The sequence below is a fragment of the Cyprinus carpio genome, chromosome A9 (assembly GCF_018340385.1).
Source record: "Cyprinus carpio isolate SPL01 chromosome A9, ASM1834038v1, whole genome shotgun sequence".
In the NCBI taxonomy this organism is placed as follows: domain Eukaryota; kingdom Metazoa; phylum Chordata; class Actinopteri; order Cypriniformes; family Cyprinidae; genus Cyprinus; species Cyprinus carpio.
This window is the reverse complement of record NC_056580.1, coordinates 16,070,779-16,087,953: the sequence shown is the minus strand read 5'-3', so window position 1 is coordinate 16,087,953 and position 17,175 is coordinate 16,070,779. Positions and strand designations below refer to the sequence as shown.

Below are 17,175 nucleotides of genomic sequence, written 5' to 3'. Positions count from 1 at the left end.
CCAAAACTGAAAATTCTGTAATCATTTACTCCAACCTACAAAATATAAAAGAAAACATTGGTAGATTTTTTTCCCCCATGTAGTGGAAGTCAATGGTAACCACAATTGTTTGATTTTTCAATATTCCTTAAAGGTGTGTTCTGCCAAAATATGTTTGTGCAAGTCACTTGTGAGTAAAACTGTCCTCTTATTGGTCAGACTGTACCTGTTTATGTTCAGGGATTCCGCTCATAGAATTAAATACTGCTGCTTTTTAAGTAACGCATTTCTTAATATGAAAATCATACAGCTTGATTCTTTGTTCCATTTGGCTGCTTTGCCAGCACAAGCGAGAAAACCAACTAATATGATACATATTTTTGGTCACATGCCCAAAGCCGCTGCTGTAACATAAAACATATTTTCACAAACAGGTATTTTGATAAAAAAGTGTGTATAGGAGGGGGGGTATAGAGATGTGTCTCTTTTCTTTTTTGTGTTGTTTGTTGTTTAATTACAAAAAAGATAAGAAAACTAGACTTGGAACCATGTAAATACTGTTTGAGGCTACTTTCTTCCCCATGACAAGCAAATTAGAAACAGAAAGTTGTGCAGCATTGCTTTGTGTACGGTAATAACTGGGGCAACCGTTGTATTTATGCTTTTCATGCTGAACATCTGGGCCTTGTGTGTATGGTCATTTTGTGAAAAGTCATTTTAGAAATTTGAATTTGAAAGATTTAAATGTAAATCTGTAACCCTCTACTGCACACCCAGTTGTCCATAGTGAATTGTGCATGTAGAGTTCTGAGTTACTCAGTGAATTCATGAGCTAGGATCTACAGACTGGAGGTATGTGTGTGTAACGCTGCATTGCCCACACCCACAACCAGCAGAAGACAAAATGGATCCCCATCTGCTGTCTTTGGCATCTTTCCTTCCTTCTTGCACATTCTTGAAGTCCGTGTCCTTTCCCTGACTTAGATAAAGCCCCTTCCCCCTCATCTTCAGGATGCACATATATGCCTGTGCTTGAGACCCCTCTCTTACACACATACATTCTCCCAGCCTTGAGTGTAACTTGGAAAGACAGGAATAGCAGCAGGCTGCAGTTTGGAGTGTGTGTCGATACTAAGAATAGCACAGAGGCAAGGCGGGGACTCCGTGCTGGCTGGGTCCCCCGCGCCTCGAGCTAAGATTGGATCCTGTAAGATAAAAATAGCAATGAAGCGAGAGGCGCGGGGGGGAGAGGTGCCTCTTTTCTGTCCTTTTCACTTTTTCCTGCAGTGCTGCTTCTGCAAGGTGTCACATGCAGCTTTCACTCCAGCTGGAGAAAGATATCGCTGTGTTTGAGGAGAGAAAGAGGGAGATAAAGTGGGAAAGAGAGGGAAGGAAGGAACGAATGATGGCTGATGGAGTGGCAGGGACATAATATGTCAATATATACGAGATACTGTTGCAGTTTAACCCTACCTAAAATCGAGAGGTTTTCAATCGGATATACAATTTTCTCATAGCATTATGAAGGGATTTGTTTGACCTAGACCAACCTATCAGCTGTATAGCAATGTGCTCTCAAAACACCTTAGCAACTGCATAGAAATGCCCCGGCAACCAGCAACAATAGCTTGACATCTTGGCAGTGACTTTTGCATATGCAAGCACTTCATTTCCTTCATTTTCCTAAAAATCAAGTTTGTTTGTGCCATGAGACATAAAGGATCAGCATCAATGCTCAATTCACACGTGTCCAACCCCAGAATGCACAGAGAATACCAATGAATGCACACTTGCACATACATTTGCACATAATTACAGAGCTGGTGAGAATAGAAGTGTGATTATTGGGCATCCCTATTACTGTTTGTCTGTGTGTGTTTGTGCACTAGGGCTTTGGAGGAAAAAGGTAATGCATGCTTTCCTCTCTTTCTTGTTATACTTAGCTGTGATTGACTGAATTTGGCGACTCGAGGGAAATGGAAATGCCCAAATAAACACCTCATTCTCTCTCGCTCTCTGGAGAAGGGGAGGGAAAGAAAGTGAAAACTTCTGTAGAAACACCAATTTAAGCATCTTGCACACACACACACACACACACGCTCCCCTCGTGCCACTGGAGCCTGTGTTACTAAGATTGGAAGGAGATGGCTAAAAATAAATTCTGCTTTAGGTGGGGTGTGGGACTGCAGACGGAGCGTGGGGGTGGAGATCATGAGAGCAACGGGGGAAAAAAACAAGATGTGAAGAAAGAGAGAGGCAGGGTGTGGAGAATGGGAGGGGGATTGCAGATAAAGATGGAGAGATTTCAGTCAAATTGAATGGGGGAGAACAAATGTAGGGAAGGGAAGAAGATGATGGGGGAGACGTTCGTTAAGATTTGCTCAAATTGTTATGTCTCTTTCCTTCCTGGTTATGTGATGGAGTTTGTTAGTAATACAGGGATGTGTGTGTGTTGCCACCCTATAGCGACGGACGGTGATTGACACAGTCTTTTATGTGTTTTGACAAATCAAAAATAAACAGTGCCGCCTCTCCTCTCTGCAACCTCTTCTGTGGTGCCGCAGGATTACACTGCTTGCAGCCATTCTTTTTATGACATTCTAAGAACATGCAGTGCTGAGAGTTAACATTGAAGAAATCGAAATCAATTCCAGCTTCTACAAAGAAGAGTGTTTTAGTGTGCAAAAACCAATTGAGGTTTTTTAATCTAGTATAATGGAAAATATGCAGAGAGTTGAGCTGGAGGTGGAGAAACATGGTAGAGAGGAAGAGAGGAACAAGAAAAATCAACAGGCTGTGTTAGTCTGCCACACACTGGTCATGACTCTTTACTACCTATTTGAGTCATATCTAGATTTGCATTTTTTGAAGGAAGTATTAGTGCTTGCAAGGCAGCAGTAGAATAGTTCATGTTAGAGGTAACCCTAGGTTCAACTTAATTTCACAGTTTCATGACAGTAAACAGTGATTATAGATGGCTAAGTAGATGTAAGATCACAATTAAACTTGCAAATAAATGCAGGTAAGAAGGCCGGTCACTATTCAGTATGCAAATATTGCAGTCAGATTGCTGCCAATTTGAACGTGAAACATTTTATTCAAGACTATGAATGGAGGATTTTCTTTAAATGTAATTTATTTCTGTAGAATTTTCAGCGGCCATTACTCCAGTCTTCAGTGTCACATGATCCTCATTCTAATTTTCTTTCTTTCATTCAATTATTCTAATTCTAATTTTCCAAAGCCTATTAAATGTTAAAATGTTAAATTTGAGGGAATGTGTTTCTTAGAGTAGTTCTTATGATTTTGTGAGTGTATTATATTTTATTATTGTGTGTTTTTTCACAATTCATTTCATAAAAATTTGATTTTTTTTTAATCGATTGATAGCACTACGTATAAATATCAACATTTTATTTTATTAATTACTTTAATCTTTATTAAAATGCAGAAGACATTGTCCATGAAGGCTTTTTGGAGTTTATTTTGCAGAATTAAACAGACAGACTGTCTGTACATTATCCCAGTTATTATTACACAGCTACCTGTACTGTACTTATCAAATAAATCAGTACATAGACATTAAATATCTATGTTAAAATGTTCTTTTTAATAAGTGCCATGAAAGAGTACATAGAAAAATATTAGATCACATCAAAATGAAGCTTTCCAGAGACATATGTGTAATAGGAAATAAATGTCCAAGATGTACATCTCAAAAACAGAATACACCTGAAATTAAAAGGTTCAAATTATATTATATAAAAAATTAGCAGAATCAGAAACACAATCAGAAAATTAAGATGTACAGGGTGAAGGAAGAATAAAAAAAGATAGAATGGTTGATAAGTACAGTGTTACTTTGCAAGTACTGTTGTAAATATTACGACACAAGCTCTGATTATACCACTTCTGCTGATCGAACGGCATGTGTATCTACTGCGTTTCATACTGACACAAACATAACTACATCTGCTCTTCTCTCTCAGCTGGACTGGGAAAGCAACGGTGGTCTGGTGAAGAGAAGAAACTTCCTGCTATCCGTGAGGACGAGGAGAATGATGAAGAGCAGCACTCAGTGTCAAGGGCCCCACGTTCCTTCTCCCCTTCGCCTCACCCGGGGCCTCAGCTCCCCCCTGCGATCGCCTCTCCTCCCCCCTCGCCCCTTCCGCCCTCCGTCAGACCACACGCGACCCGCCACCCTCCAGATCCCTGTGGTCAGTTTCAGCAGCGCCCCTCCAGAACTCAGCCCCAGGTACACATCACATCCTCAATGAGCTGCAGCCCTCTGAGGGCTCTCATAAGAACTTTACTGATTCATAATTTAAGTATCCAGCTTCCATGACAACCAGTTTGGATTTGAATCGCTGCCTGCTCTAGTGATTGGCTCTTCAATTTTACACTAAGAAATCAAGGCAAATCTAAAGCAGGAATTTAATTAGCAAGATGTTAAGGAATCAATTTCGATGTAGGCAGTTTTATATTAGCAGTCAAAAGTTTGGAATAATTAATATTTTATGTTTTTGCAAGATGTCACTTATGCTCATCAAAGCTGCATTTATATTTGATGAAAAAAAACAAACCCAGAAAAATAGTAATATTATAAAGCATTATTACAATATAAAAAAACTGTTTTTCTATTTTAATATATTTTAAGATGGAATTTATTCCTGTGATGGCAAAGATGAATGTTCAGCCAGCCATTTTCTTCAGTTTTCAGTGTCACACGATACTTCAGAAATCATCATAGGAATAAATTATAGTTTAAATATATTAAAATAGAAACCTTTTTAAAAGTTACTAAAGTTATTTTAATATTAGTATTTCAGTTATTTTTAAACCACACTGATTGAATCCTTACCAGCTCTTGATCAGCTGTGCATGAACAGTGCATTTGTCTGATGTCTCTGCAGGTTTGTGGACGGCATAGAGACAGAAAGCAATTCCAGCTCAACACAGAGGTTTGAGTTTGGTCCCACCCTACCTCAGAGCGGTCCTCCATCCCCTTCCCCAGGTACACACACAACAACAAGACAGAATACGATTTCAGAAAGGAAATATTATGAAGTGATATTTCCAAAAATAGACTGTCTTGCACAGTATGACTTATTCTGCAGGTTATTCTGTCCAAGAACCGCCCACGCAGACAGGAAGGGACCATCTGACCAATATGTAAAACTGCCAACTATTGTTTTTTTTTTTTTACATGACATTTAGGTGTGGTACATCTGAAATTGTATATGAACCTCAAAGCAATACAGAATAGTTTTGCTGCTCAGGGAGATTTGTCCCACTAGCATTTCTCAATCACAACACTTCAGTACCTTTGAGGATAAGACTTGTGATGCCACAGACCTTGAACTTTATAAACCTTAGCAAATCCATTTATTAATTTTTCCTCTCAGTGATTCATCATAGCAGCCTGGGATCTTTACTAATGCAACTTTAATTCCCATGCACAGTGACTTTAATCGGTTCAAACAGATTGCAGCTCTTACAAGTTTTGTGTGCAATATGCATCAGACGGCCAGGGAACAGTCTGTGGCAATAAACTTATTTTCTTCACCCATCCAATCCTCCCTCACTGTATTAGCTTAAAAAATATGCTGTAACACTCTCTATAAAAAAAAAAAAATAAACTTACCTCGTTTTGTGTGCATCTGTGTGCAGTGAACCAGGAGCAGCTGGAGACCAAGCAGAGCATCACCAAACTGAGTGAGGAGGTAAATGAAACAAACACATTAAATCAGAATTAAACAAATTATATTTAACATAAATATAAACATGCTTTCCCTTTTGATGTCATTGTGACCCAAACCTCCAGACCAATTCCGGTCTTAAGTAGTACAACACTGTGTATAGAATTTTAGTACTCGGAACCGGAATAGGTCTCGAGTCTGGGTCAAAACCGAGTCCAGATGCTTCTGAGTCCAGGACAAGAGCAAGACCGAAAATACGATCTTGGATTTAGACAAACTCCTAAGTACTACAACACTGCACAACATGCAGGTTATAAAATGCTTTTAAATCTGTGAAGATGTCTGAAAAGTAGATCAGGCTCTACCAAAACCAATAAGCCACTAGAGGCCATGCATTACATTGATTTTAAAAAAGTGGCTTATTGATTTTTGTAAAAAAGGCTGCACTACAAGCACTATCATAAAACAGATCTTTGTTCAGTAAGTACAGACGTGTGATAATATAGAGTCAGCTACCAAACATAAACCCAGAGAGATTGATCAGGAGAAAAAAAAACTCACCTCCTAAAACGACTTAATTTGTGACAGCGGAATGATTCGAGAGACATGCAGCCACTACAGCCATAAGGAAATTGTTACCTGGGCATTGTTTAATGTGAATAAGCTTTGAATGAAGAACATCAGTCAGTTTTTTTTTTTTAGTAGCCGAGGTCTTGAACTATATGCTCCATAACTTACATTCTGTTGATCAATTCATTCACAGATGTCTAGTCTATCCCCAGCAAGTCTGCTCAGCTGAGCAAAGAGCTACAGGAAAAGGACACGTCTCCTCCTCCGGCCCTTGCTTGTCATTGGATCTCAACCTCTCCTGACAGCCCTTAATCCAACAAATGCCTCCGTCTACCCCAGCAGTAGCAGCAGTCCAACAATACACCCCACACCCAGCTCCTTCAACCCACAGTCACATCGTCCTGCAACCGCTCAGACCTACTTGCCCCCTATTGGACAGCGCAGACACTGGGGAGCATTTGTCTCGCCCAGCTGTCTCATACCCACCAAACCTGCCGCAGAGACCCCAAACACAGGTTCAGGCAGGCTGTTCGAGGGGGACCTTCCTTGCCAGTCCTTCTTTCTCCAGTGCCAGCCCAAACGGAGGGGGAAGGCACCCAGGCAGCTCCGGCCCAGCCACCGCAAGCCAGCCCACCCCCTATCCCCCATCTCCTAACTTTTCCTTCTCACTCCCCTTCTTTCCGCTCCCAATCTACTTCCTGCTCTCCCTGCCAGGGTCCTCACCGACCTGCCAGTCACAGCAGAGGTTTTGCTACCCTCGACCCCCCCAACAGGACACTCCACCTCCCACCACCCTCTCATTGTTCTGCACCACCCTCGATCAGTAACTCCCCTGGTGACACGCGGCTGGGGATCAGTCCGTTTCCCTCTTTCCCCTTCTTCACTGACGCACATCCACTGACACCGCCCCTCAGGTCCAGCCACGATCGTGCACCCCTCCTTCTTGTCCGCACACCTCCCCACCCTTGCCCTGCTTCCTGGACTCACTGCCAGAAACCCAGCACTTTACAGTCCCCGCAGAACCCCAGTCCGGGACCTCCTCAGTTAGAGTTTGAGATGCAAGAATGGGTAGCAGGAGGAAGGCCTTCCACAGAGCATATCAGCTTCATAGATGAAGAGGGACCGCCACTGTGAGAGACTGAATGATGAAATACTACGATTAGTTGACTTAGCAAATAGGGGAGTGGTGAACTGGGCTGTGACTGCAGTCAACCCAACACACCTACAATCTGAATGACAGACAAAACTGATTGCTGTTCCTTCAGGACAATACTTTTGTAATTGGAAAAGCTTGTGGCTCTGTTCTAAACCCTAGTGAGCTACCTACTTTTACAGACAGCATTTTTAGGTATCATAGGCATGGTACTGACACCTTTTTCAAATGGTAAACCGCTAAAATTATGCTGTCTTAAAGCATATGAGCATGTGGCTAAAATGTTGACACTCTATTGTAGTGTGTATCATCAAGAAAATAAGACATCTTCATCTACAATCATTTTTACAAGTCGAAAATCTTGTAATTACGGTAATACCAACAGGATTTTACATTTATTCACAGTAGTCTCCAAATAGAGTCTCATTTTTAGCATGCTGCTAGTGCTGACAGAAATTGTCAACAAAGAGAAGCATTGATAGGAACAGTTCCTAATTAAGAATTAAAATGTTCAGTTCTAATATTGTGTGTCAGACTCTATTGGAATCAACTGTGAACAACTATCTTGTGGCTGTTTAGTTAGACTAATGGGTTTGATGGCTTTTAGACTGGGTTTGGGAACTTGTCAGCTTGGTCAGGTTGAGAGACAAGCTGTGTTTTCAGCAACGACAGTTGATACCAATGAAAATGGTTTTGATCAGTCATTTATGAGGTTCCTTTTTGGATAGAATGCTACTTTAGATTGTAGCTGCCTATGAAGACAGCTTACAGTAAGGCAGCTTTCTATGATTTGGAACAGAGCCACAGTGGCATTCACCACTTGGGAGCACCCTCAGTACCTGACACCAGTCAGTCACTCTCTTCTGAGCACTACTTCATGAAGTTTCTCTTCTAAAGGCATTCTAGGTTCTTCACAGGCATCATAATCAACAAAGCATGGTGACCAGAACTGCAAGATACTGCAGTGGGTCACTACATTGCTATGGGAGTTTAATAGAACAAGTGAAAGTGCACTGATTAACTTGCATGGCTTTGCACTAATCACGCACAGAATACAGGAATTGTCAGGTGGTGTTTCTTATCTCTGTATTACCAAAACTATGTTTTTTACATTACCAAATTACCCACTTTGTAAATCAAGTTCATATTTGAATTTCGAGAATTGATAAATGAATAACGCTGTCACAACACATTATCCATAATACGTTTTTTTTTTTTTTTTTCATCTAGGGACTGTTTCCCAGGTCACTTAACACATTCACTAACCAGAATCATGGAGTTGCATATTCAGTCAGAATGTAGACCTTAGGAAATGCCTGTCCTCCACTTCTGTGAAAATGATCAGATAATAGCTGAAGGAACCAAAAAAAAAAAACAAAAACAACTTCACTGACGCGCGCACACACACACCCACCCACCCATATATACACAACCAGAGTCCAGATAGATAGATAGTGGAGATCAAAAATCAGAGAACAATCTACAAATAGTCGTTCTTTTCTGAAATACAGTTAATCTTCATTGCTCAAACCATTTGAAGGAATATTAGCTGTGGGGCATACCACTGTTCCACTAATATGTTTGACAACATGCTCCTCAGTAAAGGTTAGTCTAGCCTTTTGATTCTTTCTGCTGATGAGAGGCTTGGTCACTGCAGATTGCTCTTTCAGAGTTCTCTTAAACGTGCTTAGTCAGATCCATACCCTGTTCAGCACTGCCGAGCAATTCCAGCTGCAGTGTTGAACCGATTCCTCATTGAGAGTCTCACCGCATTATCCTGTCTTCTAGTCCATTTGTCTTACATGGACAACCAGCCTTTTTGGGGGACTTGAACATGGACAACCAGCCTAAAGATGCAATATTCGAGAAAGTACAGATTTGGAACGACAAACTTCTGTGCAGTGGCTGTAAGTGTTGTCTAATTTTGATCAGAATTCTTTTTCAAATATATCATTTAAGTTTTTATACTGTGCCTCACGATACAATTAATTTATGAAATATGCTTAAAAAACTGCACTTCTACTCCTGTTAGAATGACTTCAAATAGTAGGGCTAAGGGGTGACCTTGAAATTTAGAAATTGTAGGTTGTTCTCTAATTTTGATCTCTATTGTGTGTGGTGTGTGTGTGTGTGTGTGTGTGTTTGGTGTGTGTGTGTGTGTGTGTGCATGTATATATATATATATATATATATATTCCCAATCACAAATGATTTATTTAGCACTTGTCCCTTGTATAATAGTTGCAGCAAACTAGCGCAGGACATTTTGTCTGCTGCTCACAGTTATCACAGTTATGGCCACCATTCACAAAACAAAACTCATCTTGATTTTCTTTATAATCTGGTTTGAATTCAGTGGTTTAAATGTCACAAATGTGCCACCACATTTCCGGAGCTATGACAATAAATGAAAACAAACATTTTGATGTTATATTTCCCATTGAGTTAAAAGTTCAAATGTTTCACATCTTGCATTGCTAGAAATTAGAATGGATTTGTTCAAGTTGAAGAGCGGGGGGCAAACAAACAAAACTCGCAACGGGCACCTAAAAAGGGGGCGCAAAAATAATCATTTTCATAAGTGTACTAAAAATAAATAAATAAATAAACCCACTAAAAAGCATTACCAGCCCATCTGGCTGTTTTCATTTACTTGCCAAAGCCAGTAAGTTACGTACTCACATTTGCTATTGGCAAAGTTGTTAATTTTTTGACCCTGCACACACCATGCCTGGTATGCCAAGCACTCTAGCATATATTAGCCTAATAGGTCATGTTCTGTTGCCCAAGTTACTCCTATCTCCTTTAAAAGAAGTCATAAAAGGCATACTTAAGACAATTATCAGAATACCGGACTTGGATCAAAATGGTCAACACTACTATCAGCTTGTAACATGCGAAAAACAGTAATATATTTAGCAGTCAGACTATGAAGGGGTCGAGACATGTCTCATACTGGGAACCCATGCAGGGTTCTGAGAGCTTGGCATGACACCTAATAAATAGCCAGAGAAAGTCAGCATAGCCTTCTACAACTGACAATAAACACATATACACAGCTTTAGCCATCCTGCCAGCGTGCCTTCTCATTAAAATATATACAAAACATCCTATAGCGCTCCCCATTTTTTCAGCGTTCACAATACTTCAAAAGCTGTTGGTCAAATCACAGGTAGAGAGCACTGACTGCACTTTTATTTCACTGTTCTATTTATTTGAATGATTTTATGTATGTATTTATCTGCTGTCCTGATAAGAAGAGTTTCCCATGAGGAACCTCACAGATGATTCTTGCAGCTGGTGCCCACGGAGTCAGAAACACCTCAAACTGAATTAGTTTCTCACCATCGTGTGATTGTGGATTTTCAGTAATGAACAATCACCTCAGCATCTCTGCTATATCTTGGAGGACCAGCAAGAGACTGGCTACAAACTGAGCAGCCAGTGTCACCTCTTTTCTCTAGCTGCCTTATAATTTGGCACATCTCCTTGGAACCATACTGATATCATCTCGTTTTATTAGTTTGCTGAAGGACGCATGGCACGTGAGGACGCAAGCAACGGTGTACTTGCTGAAATAGGGAAGGGGCACGTTGTTTATAACACAATAGAATACTTTGGTTTCTATTTTCTTACCTAGGTCAGGGGGTATGAATATGGGATTAGTAGGAACTTTGATGGACTTTGGGTTTCCTGCATGTCCATTTAATTTGCATGAGGAATGTGCCTGCATATATGGGGGGAGGGGTTTGGGCTGCAGACCCAAGGCAAACAGGGGGTCCAGTATATTTTTTTTTTTTTTTTGTATTTTTATTAACTGTAATGAGCTTTAGGAGAGACACTCACCAAGATAAAAAAACAAAAGGTGATGTTTTTATAAGAATAAAGACTTCTGTGTTCCTTTCAAAACTACTTTATCCAAAGAATTCACAAAATACAAAGTTAATTATATTTGGTTGATTTGAAATAACAGTTATTTCAAAACAACCAAACTCACTTTAGTTTGTTACTTTATTGTTCTTTTTTTATTTTTGGGGGGTTTCTGCTACATTTTTGTAATTTTTTTTGCCACAAGATAGAACATTGTTTGGATTCAAACCATAGACTGTAAAAAAAGAGAGCGACAACGAATTTCCACTTCAGAAAATTGAAGCCAGAACATCCCAGTATTGCCATTGACGTTATTTTGGAGCCTGTGCAGTAGTGATTGTGAGGTAGAGCCGCAATATCAAAGAAGTCCCACCCAAAAGACCCAATTGCAAGCTCCCAGTCATGACAAACACACCTTGTTTTTAATAGCATCAAATAAACAAATTAAAGCAAACTGTATTAGGGAAAACATAGACTTGAAACATACATCAGTGTTATAAGAATGATGGAAACCATCTTTGGAAACATTTAAGTGTAATTTGACCTTTTTATTTTAGTTTAGCTTACGTCCCATTTGTTAACTTGGAGATGGCAGGGTTTATGACCTGTAGATGCATGTCAGCTACCAGATGTGTGATCAAAATGTTTTGGCTCAGTTTTCAGGATGTGTACTTTTCCTGATTTCAAATGTTTTTCCTATATGAAGCACCAAAGGCACAACCGGTCTGAACATGTGAGAACTGGGACACTTATCAGAATATTTTGTTTTTTTTCTGCAACTTTTTTTTTTTTTTTTTGTGGTAGCTGTGTTTTGGTAGACAAAGTAGAAGATAGCTGATTTTGGGAAAAAAGGGTCAGAGGCAAGATTCCAACCTGTTTTTTCCTACATGAGTACCAAGGCATGACATTTCTGACGCATGTGCCTCATCTCCAAACTCTTTTTTGGGGTTTGCTGAAGGAAAAAGCCCCTTCCCGCAAAAATATATTCTTTTGGGGGAAAAAAAAGGGTCACATGCACGGATTTCCAACGCTGTTTGTCCTAAATGAGAACCAAGGCATGACATCTCTGACAGCAAATGTGCTCTCCTCTCCAAGACTCTTATGTGCTGAACAAGCCCTTCCAGCAAAAAAAACAAAAGACACAAAGCAGTAGGACTGCTCCAATGGCAGAGGCCTGCTATTTATTTGCGTAGAATCAACTGCACTAGAGAGCTTCAAAAAGTAGGAGTTATGAGGAGCCGGCTGTCATGTAAAGATAAAGGGAGTAAAAATGAGAAAACAAAGAAACCTGTGTAAAGAGCAAACAAACTTCACACCTTTGCTTGGCGTGGGATGGTTTCTAGGAAAGGTCCTTTTATATGACAAACATGCGGCTCTCTCAATTAAACCCCACATAAGCCTATTATTCCAGAGAGGAAAATACAAAGGGAGAAAAAACAACCTGAAATGGAAATTAAAAATTACCCCCCCAAAAAAATATATTTATATATTTATGTTTCGATATATTTTTACGATTGGTAGGTATCCAAAAAAAAAACGAACAAAAACACAGCAGTCTTTTTCTAACCGTGATGTCAAAGCCCGAATTAAAATAATACTAGTTCGAATAAGATCAATAATAACTCATCAAAACCACAAACCAAGGAGTCTAAGCTACCTAAGAAGCGTAGCCCTGAGAGTTCTAGTCAGCTTTCTCCAAAAGGGAGTCCAACGCAGCAAAGCCTCAATCCCCCATGGTGTGCGGCTGCAACACACGTTTACAGGAACTTTTTTCTCCTTCATATTAAGTCCAAAAAAACAAACAAGCAAACAAACAAACAAACAAAAAAAAAAACCAATAGTTCCAAGAGTTCAGCAGAACAATGTATTTAAGCCAAAGTACGCTAAAAGCCCCATAATGGTGCTGTGGCCCCCTCGGCAACCTTGTCTCTGATTTCCGAAGCTGATTCAGGGTCTCCACCAACAAAGGTGTCTTGTGCAACAAAACAAAAACGGAAGAGCAAAAAAATGAAAACTCGAATCTAAAAAACGAAAAACACACAGGAGATGTGATCCTCCTAGAGTTTTGTTAGTGAGGCTGTATCCCGGCCTTCCTTCAAGGTCATGCCAGATACTGCGGCATTGCCGTTTTTGGAGTCCCTGAGAGAAAAGAGGGAGATGTGAACGTTAAATCATTACTATGACAGCAAACAAAGATGAAACAACTACTGTACCCACAGATCATGCCAGTCTGTCGATCACCTGTCACAAGAGGTTGGGATCTGATGCCTGGGTGAGTTTGTGTCAGATATCAACAAAAGCCCATGTCCCTTAGCTTGTCTTGTCTCTCTTGTGAGTCCTGGAAGAATGCGAAAAACCTAACACAAACTTATATTCTTGACAATGTACAACGAGTCCTATTTAACTCGAGGACTGGTCTTACTATTAGATACAAATAAACAACACTAAAGAAAATCTTCACAAAAAATGTATTTCCAACTGCCGCACTGTGTTATTTTCTGAAACAGCATTGTAATGCCTGAACAAAACTGTTTAGAGGATTAATAATAAATAAATAAAAAAAAGAGCATCCAAATTAATATTTAGGACAAAATTAAAGATTTCATAAATATTTTTTCCCTTGCCATTTATTTAATAGCACCATTAAATTTAACAAATAATTTTTTTTGTTAGGATTTCATTGTGTATTCTCTCTTTAGGACATTGAATGCCTTAATTCAAACTGAAAACTTAAACTAAACAGACATTTTAAATATATATATTATATAAAATATAATAAAACAAACGATTCATGATTAATATTTAATAATAATTTGACAGGCTTTTACTGTAAATGCTTTTGTGCATGTTTGGACAAACTGAGAGCGCAACAGTTTAAACTGTCCCCACTACACCTCCACAGGACCCACGTGTCCTGAGCTCCTCCACCGTCCTCCCCTCATTCCAGATGAGGTTTAGAGATGCAGAAGGTGGCAGCCAGCTGCAGCTTCACATTGGAGTGACCCTGAAACATAGAAAATGAAAAACATAGAAAAAGAAGCGCATTACACAAAAGCAAAATAACTACCGGCTCCGGCAGACAAGGGGCAAGAGCAAGGGACAGTGATAAGTGGGAAACAAGCAGCAGCACAAGGACACTATTGTACAGACAACAACAACAACAAAAATGTATTGAAAAAAGCTCACAACTGAGAAATCAGATGAGCTAATGACAATGCACTGACCATGTAAATTATTAATTAATTTTGGAGCATGTCGTCCATTGGTCATAATGAGTTCCTTGGCAGTGTTTCCATCAGCAATGTTGGCCAATATGCACAATGTCTGCAAAAGATGACAAAGCATTGTTAAACATCAGCTCTGGAAACTATTAAAATCAATTCTCCTAAACAAATGTTCCGGGTTCCATAGCAGTTATCTGCATGTTTAAGGGAAAAATAAAGATGTTTCTCATGGTATATACATATATATATATATATATATATATATATATATATATATATATATTAAGTAGATATAATATATATTATATAGATATAAACTTAATATAGAAAACAATTTAAGATCAATTTTACATAGGAAATATAGAAAACAATTTTATAACACTATTACTGGTGTTACTGTATTTTTAATCAAATAATTGCAGCCTTGATGGGAATAAGAGACTTCTTTCAAAAAACATTAAACATGTATATGGCACAAAAATACACACAGTTTAATGCACCACAGTGTATCACACTCAAAACATAACTGATTCAGAAGAGAAAGAAAACAGTCAGAAAGAAAAAAAAAAAGCTGATAAGACAAGAGCTAAAGACTTTTTCTATGTCATTTAAGATATGATCAGTTTTACATTCTAAAAAGTATTAACTTGTATTAAACTGGGAACATTCTTTTAACAAAACGCCTGTGGGAATATAAGAGCTGCTTGAGACGTCTTACTAGTCTGATTCTGTAAGACCTAGTGAGCACAATGCTATCTTAGTGTGTTTGAGCAGCTCACCTGCTCTTTGACCTCTATGCTGTGTTTCTCCCTCCAGGATAAGCGTGACCGCTTTCATTATCTGCTTCCCATGTGAGCTCATGACCTGGTCGTATATGCTGCAAAGACAGGGAAAAGGGAAAGACAATTAGTGTGTGTGTGTGTGGTGTTACAGAAAGGCACACACACACACACACACACACACACTCACACAGTGGGTATAGAAAAAGAATCCCCCTCCCTCTCCGCCTCACTCTCATTTAGTTGCTTTGCAGCCTGAAATGAATGAATGCTTCATCCAGCTGTATTTACTCAGTGCAACTTAAACCATCCAAGATATAACACCAACATGTCAGAGAGAAAATAAAATAAAAATAGGACAGAATCACTGAGTTGGAAAAAGGATCACCACCTTGTGTCAGTATTTTGTTGAACCACCTTTTGCTTTAATTACAGTTTTTAGTCTGTTAGAATATGTCTATGTCTCTACTAACTTTGCACATCTAGACTTTGCAATATTTGCCCACTCTTCTTTGCAGACCTGTTGAATTTCAGTTAAATTTAATGGTGAGCGTTTGTGGACTGCAATCTTCAAGTCAATCCACAGATTTTCAGTGGGGTTTAAGTCTGGGCTCTGACTAGGACATGCAAGGAGTCATTTTTAGGAGGGGGGTGATCCTTTTTCCAACTCAGTGATTCTTTTTGCAGTTATTTTTTTCTTGTTTATTGGTGTTATATCTTTCACTTGGATGTTTCAAGTTGTAAATACAGTAAATCCAGCTGGATAAAACAAAAAGCTGTCTTCATTTCAGGCTTCAAAGCAACAAAATGTGATTATTTTAAAGGGGGGTGATTATTTTCTATACATTTTTTCATACATATATACATACATATATATATATATATATATATATATATATATATAGATACATAATATATATATAGATATATATATATATATCCTGACAAGCAGCTATGGAGTTTATTTCTTTTAATATTTTTATTAGATTATTTCTTAGGGATTTCTCTGAGACCTTATATGTCACAGCTGTAAGTCTGGATGTCCTGTAAAGAGCACATTCAGGGCTTTTCAGAGATACCAAATGTTTGGATGTTTCACCATGACCACTCCCTCTTCTTGGTCTTTAAAGATGGCTGACATTAATTTAGTGATCAAATTCAACACCCTTATGGAAGTATAATATTTTGTAATGATCATTTAAATCTGACTAATTTTCCAACATTAAAACTCAGGAAAAAGTTATGGGGTTTCAAATCAAAATATGACTTTCTGTTATGAAACAGGACATCGATTTCATACATGTCCACTGTAGAGGACACCGGGACTAAAAGCATGTTTATTACGCAGTTTGGGAGACACAACAAATGAATAGGGAAAGAAATTAATTTCAATATTCCTAATAAATACTAGATAGTATTATGAAAATCTTGGTAATTATTACTCCCATTACTACACTTCTTTTTTCACTACACGTTGCCCCCAAAAACAAATTAATATGCAAAATTATATACAGTGTATAGATACATTGTACATAATGGGACAACCTGTTTATGGCCATTTTACACACGTTGCATAAAGCAAAATGGTATAACCAATCATTCTGTTATATCTTTCATAACACAGTTGAGAATCATTTTTATACAAAGTTTGGTATAAAAATGGATTGGGGATTTAAAAAAAAAAAAAAAAATGTTTTTGCCTTTTCATGTCTTGTTATTTATTTTAAAAACAGGACTTTTTAAAGTCCTGGTGTCCTCTACAGAGGACATAGCATAACATATTAATAAAATATCACTTTTCAAAAATGTTATTTTTCCATTTTTTTCTAATGCTCTATAAAATGTTGTGATGTGATGTATTTTATATAATAATTCAACTTCTTTTTCTTTCCTTTTGGTAG

The 17,175-nt window shown here is 38.5% G+C and overlaps 1 pseudogene; it reads left to right on the top strand.

Moving 5' to 3' along the window:
- The window catches only part of LOC109065347, a 47,842-nt pseudogene extending 40,170 nt beyond the window's left edge, over positions 1–7,672 (top strand).
- Positions 7,673–17,175: the final 9,503 nt, after the last annotated feature.